This window comes from Bos taurus, chromosome 2 (genome assembly GCF_002263795.3).
Source record: "Bos taurus isolate L1 Dominette 01449 registration number 42190680 breed Hereford chromosome 2, ARS-UCD2.0, whole genome shotgun sequence".
NCBI classification, from domain to species: Eukaryota; Metazoa; Chordata; class Mammalia; order Artiodactyla; family Bovidae; genus Bos; species Bos taurus.
The window spans coordinates 48,535,899-48,548,615 of record NC_037329.1 but is presented as its reverse complement, the minus strand read 5'-3'; positions in this window follow the sequence as shown (position 1 = coordinate 48,548,615).

Here is a 12,717-nt window from a genome sequence, read left to right as displayed (position 1 = left end):
ATTTGCCATGAAGTGATGGCAGATAGACAGATGCCATGATCTTAGTTTTCTGAATGTTGGGTTTTAGGCCAACTTTTTCACTCTCCTCTTTCACTTTCATCAAGAGCCTCTTTAGTTCTTCTTCGCTTTCCTCCATGAGAGTGGTATCACCTGCATATCTGAGGTTACTGATATTTCTCCCAGCAATCTTGATTCCAGTTTGTGCTTCATCCAGCCCAGTGTTTCTCATGATATACTCATGTATATAAGTTAAATAAGCAGGGTGACAATATACAGCCTTGACGTACTCCTTTTCCTATTTGGAGCCAGTCTGTTGTTCTATGTCCAGGTCTAACTGTTGCTTCCTGACCTGCATACAGATTTCTCAAGAGGCAGGTCAAGTGGTCTGGTATTCCCATCTCTTTCAGAATTTTCCAGTTTGTTGTGGCCCACACAGTCAAAGGCTTTGGCATAGTCAATAAAGCAGAAGTAGATGTTTTTCTGGAACTCTCTTGCTTTTTCAATGATCCAACAGATGTTGGCAATTTGATCTCTCCTTCTTCTGCCTTTTCTAAAACCAGCTTGAACATCTGGAAGTTCACGGTTCATGTGTAGCTGAAGCCTGGCTTGGAGAATTTTGAGCATTACTTTACTAGCGTATGAGATGAGTGCGATTGTGCAGCAGTTTGAGCCCTCTTTGGCATTGCGTTTCTTAGGGATTGGAATGAAAACTGACCTTTTCCAGTCCTGTGGCCACTGCTGATTTTTACAAATTTTCTGGCATAATGAGTGCAGCACTTTCACAGCATCATATTTTAGGATCTGAAACAGCTCAGCTGGAATTCCATCACCTCCACTAACTTTGTTCATAGTGATGCTTCCTGAGGCCCACTTGATTTCACATTCCAGGATGTCTGGCTCTGGGTTGTTGATCACACCATTGTGATTATCTGGGTCCTGAAGATATTTTTTGTATAGTTCTTCTGTGTATTGTTGCCACCTCTTCTTAATATCTTCTGCTTCCATTAGGTCCATACCATTTCTGTCCTTTATTGTGCCTATCTTTGCATGAAATGTTCCCTTGGTATCTCTAATTTTCTTGCAATGATCTCTAGACTTTTCCAATCTATTGTTTTCCTCTATTTCTTTGCATTGATAGCTGAGGAAGGCTTTCCCATGTCGCCTTGCTATTCTTTGGAACTCTGCATTCAAATGGGTATATCTTTCCTTTTCTCCTTTGCCTTTCCCTTCTCTTCTTTTCTCAACTATTTGTAAGGCCTCTTCAGACAACCATTTTGCCTTTTTGTTTTTCTTTTCCTTGGGGATGGTCTTTATTCCTGCTTCCTGTACAATGTCACTAACCTCTGTCCATAGTTTTTCAGGCACTCTGTCTATCAGATCTAATTCCTTGAATCTATTTGTCACTTCAACTGTATAATCGTAAAGGATTTGCTTTAGGTCATACCTGAATGGTCTAGTGGTTTTCCCTACTTTCTTCAATTTAAGTCTGAATTTGGCAATAAGGAATTCATGGTCTGTGCCACAGTCAGCCACATGTCCAGTTAAGCATCTTTTGAGGTAAACTTCTACAAATTTGCCAACCTCATCATCCTCTTAGAATTCTACTGTATTTCCATTATATAACTAAACAGATGTTTGTTAAGGTGCAATTAAATGCAATGAGTTAGCCCTTGAAGCTTTAAAACATTGCTCTTGGCTTTAGCTTTCAAAGATCTGGTGAGCATGTCTGTACCCACTCTGCTCAGACCCTTCGTGACTTTATAGACTTCAATCACATCCCTGCCAGCCTTCATTTTTCATATTATTCCTTCCAAACTAAAGACATCTGAGGATTTGAAACATTTGGAAGCATTCCCTTTCATTTCCAGCCAAGACAAGAATAGAGGGTTCCATTGTGCTCTCAAGGGAAAAAAAGTTTATGTTTTTGGAACTTGGGGCTGCCTCCAAAAATGAGATCTTACAGAGTACATCTCTACAGAAGACACACAAACGAGAGACACTTAGACCTACAAAATACCCAAAACCAAAAAACCTACACTCTACCTCTTGCTGGCAGCCATCTTTCCAAACTGGAGATGCTGACCCATTTCCTTCTTTTGTATGCATAGAGGGAAACATTGCCAGAGGAGGAAAGTATAGTGTCCCAAAAGAATTCTTCCACAAAGTATCTTTTTATCTTTATCTTCCACATAGATGTTCGTGACTTCTTTTATTGAATAAATCTTATTGATTTTTTTCATGTAAGATTTTTTTTCTCCTAGCATAAGTTGTAAAATGCAAATGCCCCTGAGTTAATTTATCAGTTATCTAGATTTCATTGTGAACTGCTTTGATCAGATTGCTTTCCTTACTGATACTCAGATAAGATGAAGAGTAAAAAAGAACTGTAAGTTTTTGACTGGAAAATAGAAGCACAGGGCACTGACAAGAATCTCAGGTTTAAATTGGTACATCATCAAGAAGTACTAGAGCACTAGTGGGTAATATAAGGTCCGTGATTCTTGGGTAACAGAAGAGAAGAAAGAGGGAGCACAGACAGAAGAGACAAAAGAATGTAGGAAGGAATCTGATGCACCCAGACAACTGTGCTGCTGTGCTTCGTTGTTCAGCTGTGTCCAACTCCTTGCAACCCCATGGTCTGTAGCCCACCAGGCTCCTCTTTCCATGGGGATTCTCCAGGCAAGAATACTGGAGTAGGTTGCCATGCCCTCCTCCAGGGGATCTTCCCAATCCAGGGATCAAACCCAGGTCTCCCACCTTGCAGGCAGATTCTTTACCATCTCAGCCACCCAGGAAGCCCCCAAACAACTGTAGGTATTTTCAAAAGAACATTTATTGAAATTTTACATTCACTATCTCATTTAATCCTCAAAACTGCCTTGAAGATTACAGATTATTATGCCAATTTACAGATACAAAACTGAGGCTCAGAGAGACTAAGGGAGTTTCAAAGTTCACACAGGTAATCTACCAACTATTGAACATTATGTATTTTATATAAATTTTTTCATAGAAACCTGATAAAAATTCTGTAAAGTAAATAATACTATCTGTATTTTAAAGTTGAGGAAACAGAGCCTTAGAAAATTTAAGGTATTTTTAGGCATCCAGAGCTTGTAAATGACAGAGCTGGGATCAGAACCCAGGTTTTTCTGACTCAACAGCCAAGGCCAAGCCACTGCGAAGCACTATCCTTCTACCTCAAAGTCAAAGCTTTTCTTCTACCTCACTACAGCCCAGTGCCTTGGTCACAAAGATCCTAGTTTGCTGCATGGGGCCTTGAGTCAGTGATTTTTCTAGGAGGCTTTTTTGTAACCCCTTCAGCCTTTTTTTGCTGATCAAGATTACCCAATAAACTATCATATTATCCTCAGTTACTCATGTTTGCTCACAAAGCTTTTGCCAGGAAATCAGATGTCCTGGGTATTGGTTCCAGATCTCCAAACGACTGGTTATCTACCTTTGCATCAACTGGCCTGGCATGCTGCGTGGTTCATGGGGTAGCAAAAAGTTGGATACGACTGAGCGACTGAACTGAACAGGACCACTAGAGAAAAAGTCACATCGATGAAATGAGAGAATTGGAGCTCTCCTAGCATCACAGTTCTATAATCTTTTGCAGTCTTCTGTCATTGATGCAATGCAAATCTTTTCCTAAGTATTAAAACTTTGTGCATATTTAGAAGCTACTGGAGGAGGTAGGGAATAGGAGTAGAGGATTTGTCGTTAAAGCTGCATTGCTTCTCCCACCACACACAATGCAGTGTTGGAGATAAAACATTTGTTGTTTCTAAGTATGGATACTCCACAATACTAGTTTTGAGGCTTAGTTTATGTTGGTTTAAGTCCTTTTGCAAGCTGGATTCCACACTGTCACCAATAGTAAAGCATTTTTTTTTTCATTCAACATCTGTTGAGTACAGAATATATGCCAGAAACTCAAGGAATGAACATGAATGCTGACATATGAATTATTCCCAGTAGGAACTCACAGGGCACAAGAGGGGCCAGATAATTATCATAGCTAGTAAATTTAATGAGCATCCAATGTATGCCAAGCAATGTTTTGAGCACTTTACATGGATTATCTCATTTAATCCTCATTTTAGTTCTGTGAGATAGGTACAAGTGATATCCTTATATGACAGATGAAGAAACCAAGACTAAAACAGTTATTTAACTTGTCTAAAGTCACACAGATAGTGAATACTAAAGCTTGAGTTGGACTTCAGGCTTTAGGTTTTAGCTTATACACTTGCCCTCCCAGCTGTGCTACTTTCTTAGAGTGCTTGGAGTAAGTGTTATGGTAAAGGCATCCGTGGGAAACTGTGATCAAGAATGTGATTTTGCTTCATTAAAAAAAAAAAAAAAAGGAAGGAAGAGAGAAACAAGGGACGTGGTAGATGTTTTCTGAAAACACCAACCTGAAACTGTCTCAGTTTACTTTAGACTTAGAGTAAACTCCTGGGCCAGGCTTATCTGACATATTTCTATTATTTTCCTCAAGCACAGATCCCAGTTGCAACTCCATCTTCTCCTGTTGTTATATTATGGTTTTTTTTTAATTCAGAAATCAAAGATGAAGTTCAGACTGGAGATCAAAAATGAATTGTCCATAGGATGCATTTGTGGGGATTGAAAGGGAAAAGTAATGAGAGCCAGAACTTCCTTGCCCATTATCATCCCTGCCCCCCACCACCACCCTGGGTTACTACAAAGAACAGCCATTCATGTAACCTCTGGCAGATGGTGAAATTCTTGAGAGCATTCTCACCATAAGAAATGGCAAGGAAGCCAAAATAAACAACACAACTTTAAGGCTCATACCCATGAAGGTTTATGACAAAGGGCATTGATAAACTCATTCTCTCCCACTACCTCCCAAAACTCCCAAACCCACTGTACCCTAAAACAGAGTGGTAAGCCTTGCTTGACTTTGACAAGAATTCTCAGGTCATTGCTGCTGCTGCTGCTGCTAAATCACTTCAGTTGTGTCCGACTCTGTGCGACCCCATAGACGGCAGCCCACTAGGCTCTTCCGTCCATGGGATTTTCCAGGCAGGAGTACTGGAGTGGGTTGCCATTGCTTTCCCCTCTCAGGTCATTAGGCACCATCTATAGACTGAAGCCTGTACACTGGCTAGCTGGAAACTTTGTGATACCAAGTACCAGTGGGTAAGAGCTTTTAGACTTATTTTCCTTACCTTTCTTTGCCACTTAAGCTGTGGCCCATCTATACCCCCACAAATCTCCAAGAACAGATCTTACTTACCTACCTTTTACCTACTGACCTCCCAGAGAGTTGTTTATTTTTAAAGATGACTTCCTGAAGATAGCTGACTAGGAAAATTCTGGGCTTTGAAGCATCTCTAATTGCTTCCTCATTTTTATCCAGTTTTTTTGTATGTTTCAAAATAAAATGCCTTTGAGCTCCTTTACCAAACAAATCTTGTTATGTTAGCCTTCTAATCATTTCACTGTTTTGTTTTGTTTTTTAAAATTTCATTCTAGTCCAGCCAAGAAGCAGAGGACTGAATAAAGCTATCCCCTTGATCTCACTTTCAATTTCAAGACTTCATGATCACTTTAGAATTTTTACTAGAAGTATTGGTGCCAACAAAGAAAAGCAACTATAAATGAAACAGGATTGGCTTAAGTTTAACAGAAAGAAAGAATTCCTAATGATCTGGATAAGTTAAAACTAGAACTTTATATAATCCTTTCCATGGTAGACTTAAGAGTAAACTCATTCTGCCTTTGAGGATAGAAGATGGAACTTGATTATTTCTTGACTCCTTCCTATTCAAAGACAATTTTATTTATACTTTAAATCAGTGTTTCTCAAAATAAGCTCAAGAGCCATCATTTGGAATTACTTAGGGAGTTCATTAGTAGTTAAGATTCCTAGGCGTCGTCAACCCAGAATGTACGTTTTTAACAAACCTTTTAGTTGATATTTATGTGTCCTAAAATTTAAGAACAATTACTGTAAGAAGAGACTTCCAGACAATATTGCTGAGTGTTTCTAAATAGGTACAAATTAGGTATTTATGTGGAAATCTTAGCTCCCAGAGATTGGCCCCCTCTGTTTAGTACCAAATCATAATGCTAGAGATTCTGAAGAAGAAAAGTGATCTAGTAAAAATCCCTTAATCTTTTCATCCGCTCTATCTAAGTTGATTCTTTAAAACTCACTACAGAATGTTTAAACTCTAAAGAGTCTCAGAATCTGTTCTGATCCAACCTTCTTACTTTACAGAAAAGGAAACTGAGAGTAGAAAGGTTCCAACTCATCCAAAGTCAGTCAGCTAGGAGGGTCAATGAACGGTTAAAATGAACCTCTTGGCTGTTGTTCTACTCATTTTACTTCACAAGGTGAATTTCTATCTATGTGGACTATTTCCACAATGTGCACTTTTGACAACTGTTCTGTGTTTGTTTTTTTTCATCTTAATGACTAAAATTTATTTTTAAACTCAAAGATGAACAAGACACAAAATGTACCACTCGGTATTACAGCTCAAATTTTACTAAAATTTTACCAGAGCTATCCTTTAGCACCCAATGTGGGTGGTGGTTACAACTGTATTTTAAATAGATCAATCAATCATTTGATATACAGATGATACACATACACATATGGTGGCTAGGCAATTCTTAGAGACGTTTCCAGCAGAGTTATTCAATATTCTAGAAACAGGGTCTCCTATCACACTGCTCATATATTGTATTAATGTTCATATTCATGTATTTAATTGATATGTGTTGAGTGCCAACCATGTCCAGGTATTATGCCTTTCCAGTGGAGTTGCATCTTTTGTGAAAATTGAGTTCTAGGGTCAGCACTTAAGGCAAAAATCATCTTCCCAGAATCAAAATTACCCTCTGAAAAAATTATTTATGAAGGTATAACCCCATTTCTCCCAGTTTTATCTCCAATTGAGCACCAGATGAAGTTGTTGTTTAGTTGCTAAGTCGTGTCCGACTCTTGCAACCCCATGGACTGTGTCCAATCAGGTTCCTCTGTCCATGCTATTTCCTAGTCAAGAGTACTGGAGTGGGTTGCCATTTCCTTTTCCAGGGGATCTTCCTGACCCAGAGATTGAACCTACATCTCCTGCTTTGGCAGGCAGATTCTTTACCACTGAGCCACTAGAGAAGCCAGATGAAGTTAACTTGCCTTTAATGGCCGTGCTGTATGAAATTAAGTCTCATTAAACATTTCAGTTAAACTTGGTGCAAAGAAATGCCCTGTGTGCGAAGCACATCAAAACTGAGACCAACCCAGGGAGCAACTTGGGTTCACATCTCCTGTCTCTACTCATTCATTAGGTGGAATGGCAAGCCACTCCATTTAAATTATTTCTCTCTTTCTCTCTATCTCTCTGCCCAAGTAGATAGAGCTGAATTTCAGTAATTAATCCAGGTGTGTTTGGACCTCTTGCTGTTAGTCATAACCTGTCCTCATTCTGCATTATCCTGCTTAATCTACATGATTTTATTATATTTTCTCATCTGTACTCACTGCAGGGAAAAATATAAGGTACTTTTTATCAACATGTCAAGAGGGGAACCTCAAACTCTGTTACTAGTATCTTCAGTCTGCTACTCAGTTGTGGGCTAGCATTTTACCATCTTTTTGACCTTGACCCCTAGCCCTCACTTTGGCAACTCAAACAGCTGCTGACCTGTGAATGAATAGGGTTCTCTGGATTGAGGATAGCTGATGTCTTCCCATAGTGCTCTTTATGTTGTCGAGCCAATCATGGATCCCAGCTTTCTTTAACTTTCAAGGTATTTGCTTTCTGTCATGTCCCATTTTACATATGAGCCCCAAATCCTGGAACAACTCCAAATAACATATTTGGAGCAGTAATAAAGTTTGGTTACACTTCTGTGGTTTATTCTATCAAATTGCCTAAGCACTGAGGAGGGAGAGAGAGATTGTTTCCAGAAACCGTTCAATTCACCGCTAATTTATCAACCCTATGGAAAAAAGGATACCATGTGGCACTGAATAATGGGGATTCCTGTACATTAAAAATAGGATTGACAGCAACAGCTTATTTCACAGGATCCTCTAACTGGAGGTCATTAAATCCAATGACTTCTTGATTGCCTCTGAATTAGAAACCAAAAGATGAAAGAGTCCACTTTTCCCAACTCTAATCTTATGAGCCACTCAACCTAAATCCTGGATTTTATTGTCAAGCATAATACTACATGGAGCAGCATAAAAAACTCCTAACCAGATCAAGCTCATCCAAGCTATAGTATAACAGCATCAGGATTAGTAACTTCCAGGCTAGTGACCATAAACCATGAAGAGCTAACATTTCTCTACTTCAGAAAATCTGGAAACATCATGCCATCAAAAGAAACAGTCATGGAACAGCTTGCAAGCTCTGAAGTTTTGGACTCAGTTGTATTTTATTTGCTTTTATTCCTCAGTTTCATTTTTTTCTGCCCTTATCCTTTTCAATAAACATATCTTAATGAAAGACATTAAGAAAGAAAAAAGTTACTGGAAACATGTAAAGAAATATTCTTTAATACATAAGTGGTAATTAAAATGTAAGCAAAAACACAGACTGATTGAATGGATACAGAAACGAGACCCATATATATGCTGTCTACAAGAAACCCACTTCAGACCTCAAGACACATACAGACTGAAAGTGAGAGGATGGAAAAATATATTCCATGAAAATGGGAAGCAAAAAAAAGCTGGAGTAGCAATACTCATATCAGACAAATATACCTTAAAATAAATAAGATTACAAGAGATAAGGAAGGACACTACATAACGATCAAGGGATCAATCCAAGAGAAAGACAACAATTGTAAATATCTATGCACCCAACATAGGAGCACCTCAATACATAAGACAAACACTAACAGACATAAAAGGAGAAATTGACAGTAACATAATAATAATAGGAGAGTTTAACACTCCAGTCACACCAATGGACAGATCATCAAAATAGAAAATTAATAAGGAAACACAAATCTTAGATGATACATTAGATGAGATTGATCTCACTGATATCTTCAGCATATTCCATCCAATTGCAAAAGAATACACCTTCTTTTCAAGTGCACATGGAACATTCTCCAGGATAGACTTCATCTTGGGTCACAAATCAAACCTCAGTAAATTTAATAAAATTGAAATCATATCAAGCATCTTCTCTGACCACAACTCTATGAGACTATTTATCAATTACAAGGGAAAAAAAAAACTGTAAGAAACACAAACATAGATTAAACAGCACATTTCTAAATAACCAACAGGCTACTGAAGAAATCAAAAGGGAAATCAAAAAATATCTAGAAACAAATGACAATGAGAACACAACAACTCAAAATCTACGGATGCAGCAAAAACAGTTCTAAGAGGGAAGTTTATTGCAATGCAATTCTCAAGAAATAAGAAACCTCAAGAAATTTCTCAAGAAATCTCAAACCTCAAGAAATAAGAAAATAATCGAATAGACAACCTAATTTTACACCTAAAGCAACTGGAAAAAGAAGAACAAAAAAACTCCAAAATTAGTAGAAGGAAAGAACTCATAAAGATCCAAGTAGAAATAAATGAAAAAGAAATGAAAGAAACAATAGTAAACATTAATAAAACTAAAAGCTGGTTCTTTGAGAAGATAAACAAAATTGACAAACCTTTAGCCAGACTCATCAAGAAAAAAGAGAGAGAATCAAATCAACAAAATTAGAAATTAAAAAGGAGAGGTTACAACAGACAATGAAGAAATACAGAGGATTATAAGAGACTATTATGAGCAATTATATGGCAATAAAATAGATAACCTGGAAGAAATGGACAGATTCTTAGAAAAGTTCAATCTTCCAAGACTGAACCAGGAAGAAATAGAAATTATGAACAACTCAATTACAAGCACTGAAATTGAAGCTGTGATCAAAAATCTCCCCGAAAAACAAAAGCCCAGGACCGGATGGCTTCACAGGAGAATTCTATCAAATATTTAGAGAAGAGCTAATGCCTATCCTACTTTCAAAAAATTGCAGAGGAAGGAACACTTCCAAACACATTCTACAAGGCCACCATCACCCTGATACCAAAACCAGACAAAGACAACACAAAAAAAACTACAGGCCAATATCACTGATGAATATAGATGCAAAGATCCTCAGTAAAATTTTAGCAAACAGAATTCAGCAACACATCAAAAAGCTCATACACCATGATCAAGTTGGGTTTATTCCAAGGATGCAAGGATTCTTCAGTATACAGAAATCAATCAATGTGATATACCATATTAACAAACTGAAAGATAAAAACCATATGATCATCTCAGTAGATGCAGACAAAGCCTTTGACAAAATTCAGCACCTATTTATGATTAAAATTCTTCAAAAAATGGGCATAGAAGGAACCTACCTCAACATAGTAAAGGCCATATATGATAAGCCTACAGCAAACATTGTTCTCAATGGTTAAATTTTAAAGCATTCCCCCTAAGATCAAGAACAAGACAAGGGTGTCCACTGTCACCACTATTATTCAACATAGTTCTGGAAGTCCTAGCTACAGCAAACAGAGAAGAAAAAGAAATAAAAGGAATCCAGATTGGAAAAGAAGTAAAATTCTCACTGTTTGCAGATGACATGATACTATACATAGAAAACCCTAAAGACAGTATCAGAAAATTACTAGAGCTAGTCAATGAATTTAGCAAAGTTGTAGGATACAAAATCAATACACAGAAATCACTTGCATTTCTATATACTAACAATGAAAAATCAGAAATAGAAATTAAGGAATCAATCCCATTCACCACTGCAACAAAAAGAATTAAATATCTAGGAATAAACTTACCTAAGTAGACAAAAGAATCAAATAAAATAAAATCAACTAAATAAATAAATTAACAATTTAAATAATAATTTTAAATAAAAAATAAATAAATAAATAAGTTTAAATACTAAATAAATTATTTAAACTAAATAATAAATAAAATAAACTAATAAAAGAAATCAAAGATGACATAAATAGATGGAGGGATATTCCATGTTGCTGGGTAGGAAGAATCAATATTGTGCAAATGAGTATACTACTAAATGCAATCTACAGATTCAATGCAATCCCTATCAAATTACCCATGGTATTTTTCACAGAACTAGAACTAAAAATTTCACAATTCATATGGAAACACAAAAGACCCTGGATAGCCAAAGTAATCTTCAGAAAGAATGGAGCTGGAGGAATCAAGCTTCCTAACTTTAGATTATACTATAAACCTCCTCTGAGCCACCAGGGAAGCCCCTGGTGGCTCAGAGGATAAAGCATCTACCTCCAATGCAAGAGACCTGGGTTCGATCCCTGGGTTGGGAAGATCCCCTGGAGAAGGAAATGGCAACCCACTCCAGTATTCTTGCCTGGAGAATCCCATGGACAGAAGAGCCTGGCGGGCTACAGTCCACAGGGTCGCAAAGAGTCGGACATGGCTGAGCGACTTCACTTTCACAAACCTACAGTATGGTGCTGGCACAAAAACAGAAATATAGACCAATGGAATAAGATAGAAAGCCCAGAAATAAACCCATGCACCTATAGGTAACTTATTTTTGACAAAGGAGGCAAGAATATACAATGGGGCAAAGACAGCCTCTTCAATAAATGGTGCTGGGGAAACTGAACAGCTCCATGTAAAAGAATGAAATTAGAACATTTCCTAACACCATTAACAAAGATAAACTCAAAATGGATTAAAGACCTAAATTTAATACCAGAAACTATAAAACTCTTAGAGGAAAAACTCTTAGAGGCAGAACACTCGATGACATAAATCAAAGCAAGATCCTCTACGACCCACCTCTTAGAAACAAAAGTAAACAAGTGGGACCTGATTAAACTTGAAAGCTTTTGCACAGCAAAGGAAACTACAAGCAAGGTGAAAAGACAACCCTCAGAATGGGAGAAAATAATAGCAAATGAAACAACTGACAAAGGATTAATTTCCAAAATATACAAGCAGCTCATACAACTCAATACCAGAAAAACAAACAACCCAATCAAAAAGTGGGGAAAAGACCTAAACAGACATTTCTCCAAAGACATACAGATGACTAACAACCACATGAAAAGATGCTCAACATCGCTCATTCTTAGAGAAATGCAAATCAAAACTACAATGAGATATCACCTCACACCCATCAGAATGGCCATCATCAAAAATTCTACAAACAATAAAGGCTGGAGAGGGTGTGGAGAAAGGGAACACTCTTACACTGTTGCTAAGAATGTAAATTGATACAACCACTATGGAAGATGGTTTGGAGATTCCTTAAAAAACTAGGAATAAAACTACCATATGACCCAGCAATTCCACTCCTAGGCATATACCCTGCTGCTGCTGCTGCTAAGTCGCTTCAGTCATGTCCGACTCTGTGCGACCCCATAGATGGCAGCCCACCAGGCTCCACCATCCCTGGGATTCTCCAGGCAAGAACACTGGAGTGGGTTGTCATTTCCTTCTCCAATGCGTGAAAGTGAAAAGTGAAAGGGAAGTCGCTCAGTCGCGACCCCATGGACTGCAGCCCACCAGGCTCCTCCATCCATGGGATTTTCCAGGGAAGAGTACTGGAGTGGGTTGCCATTACCCTGAGGAAACCAAAATTGAAAGAGACACATGTATCCCATTGTTTGTTGAATCACTATTTACAATAGCTAGAATATGG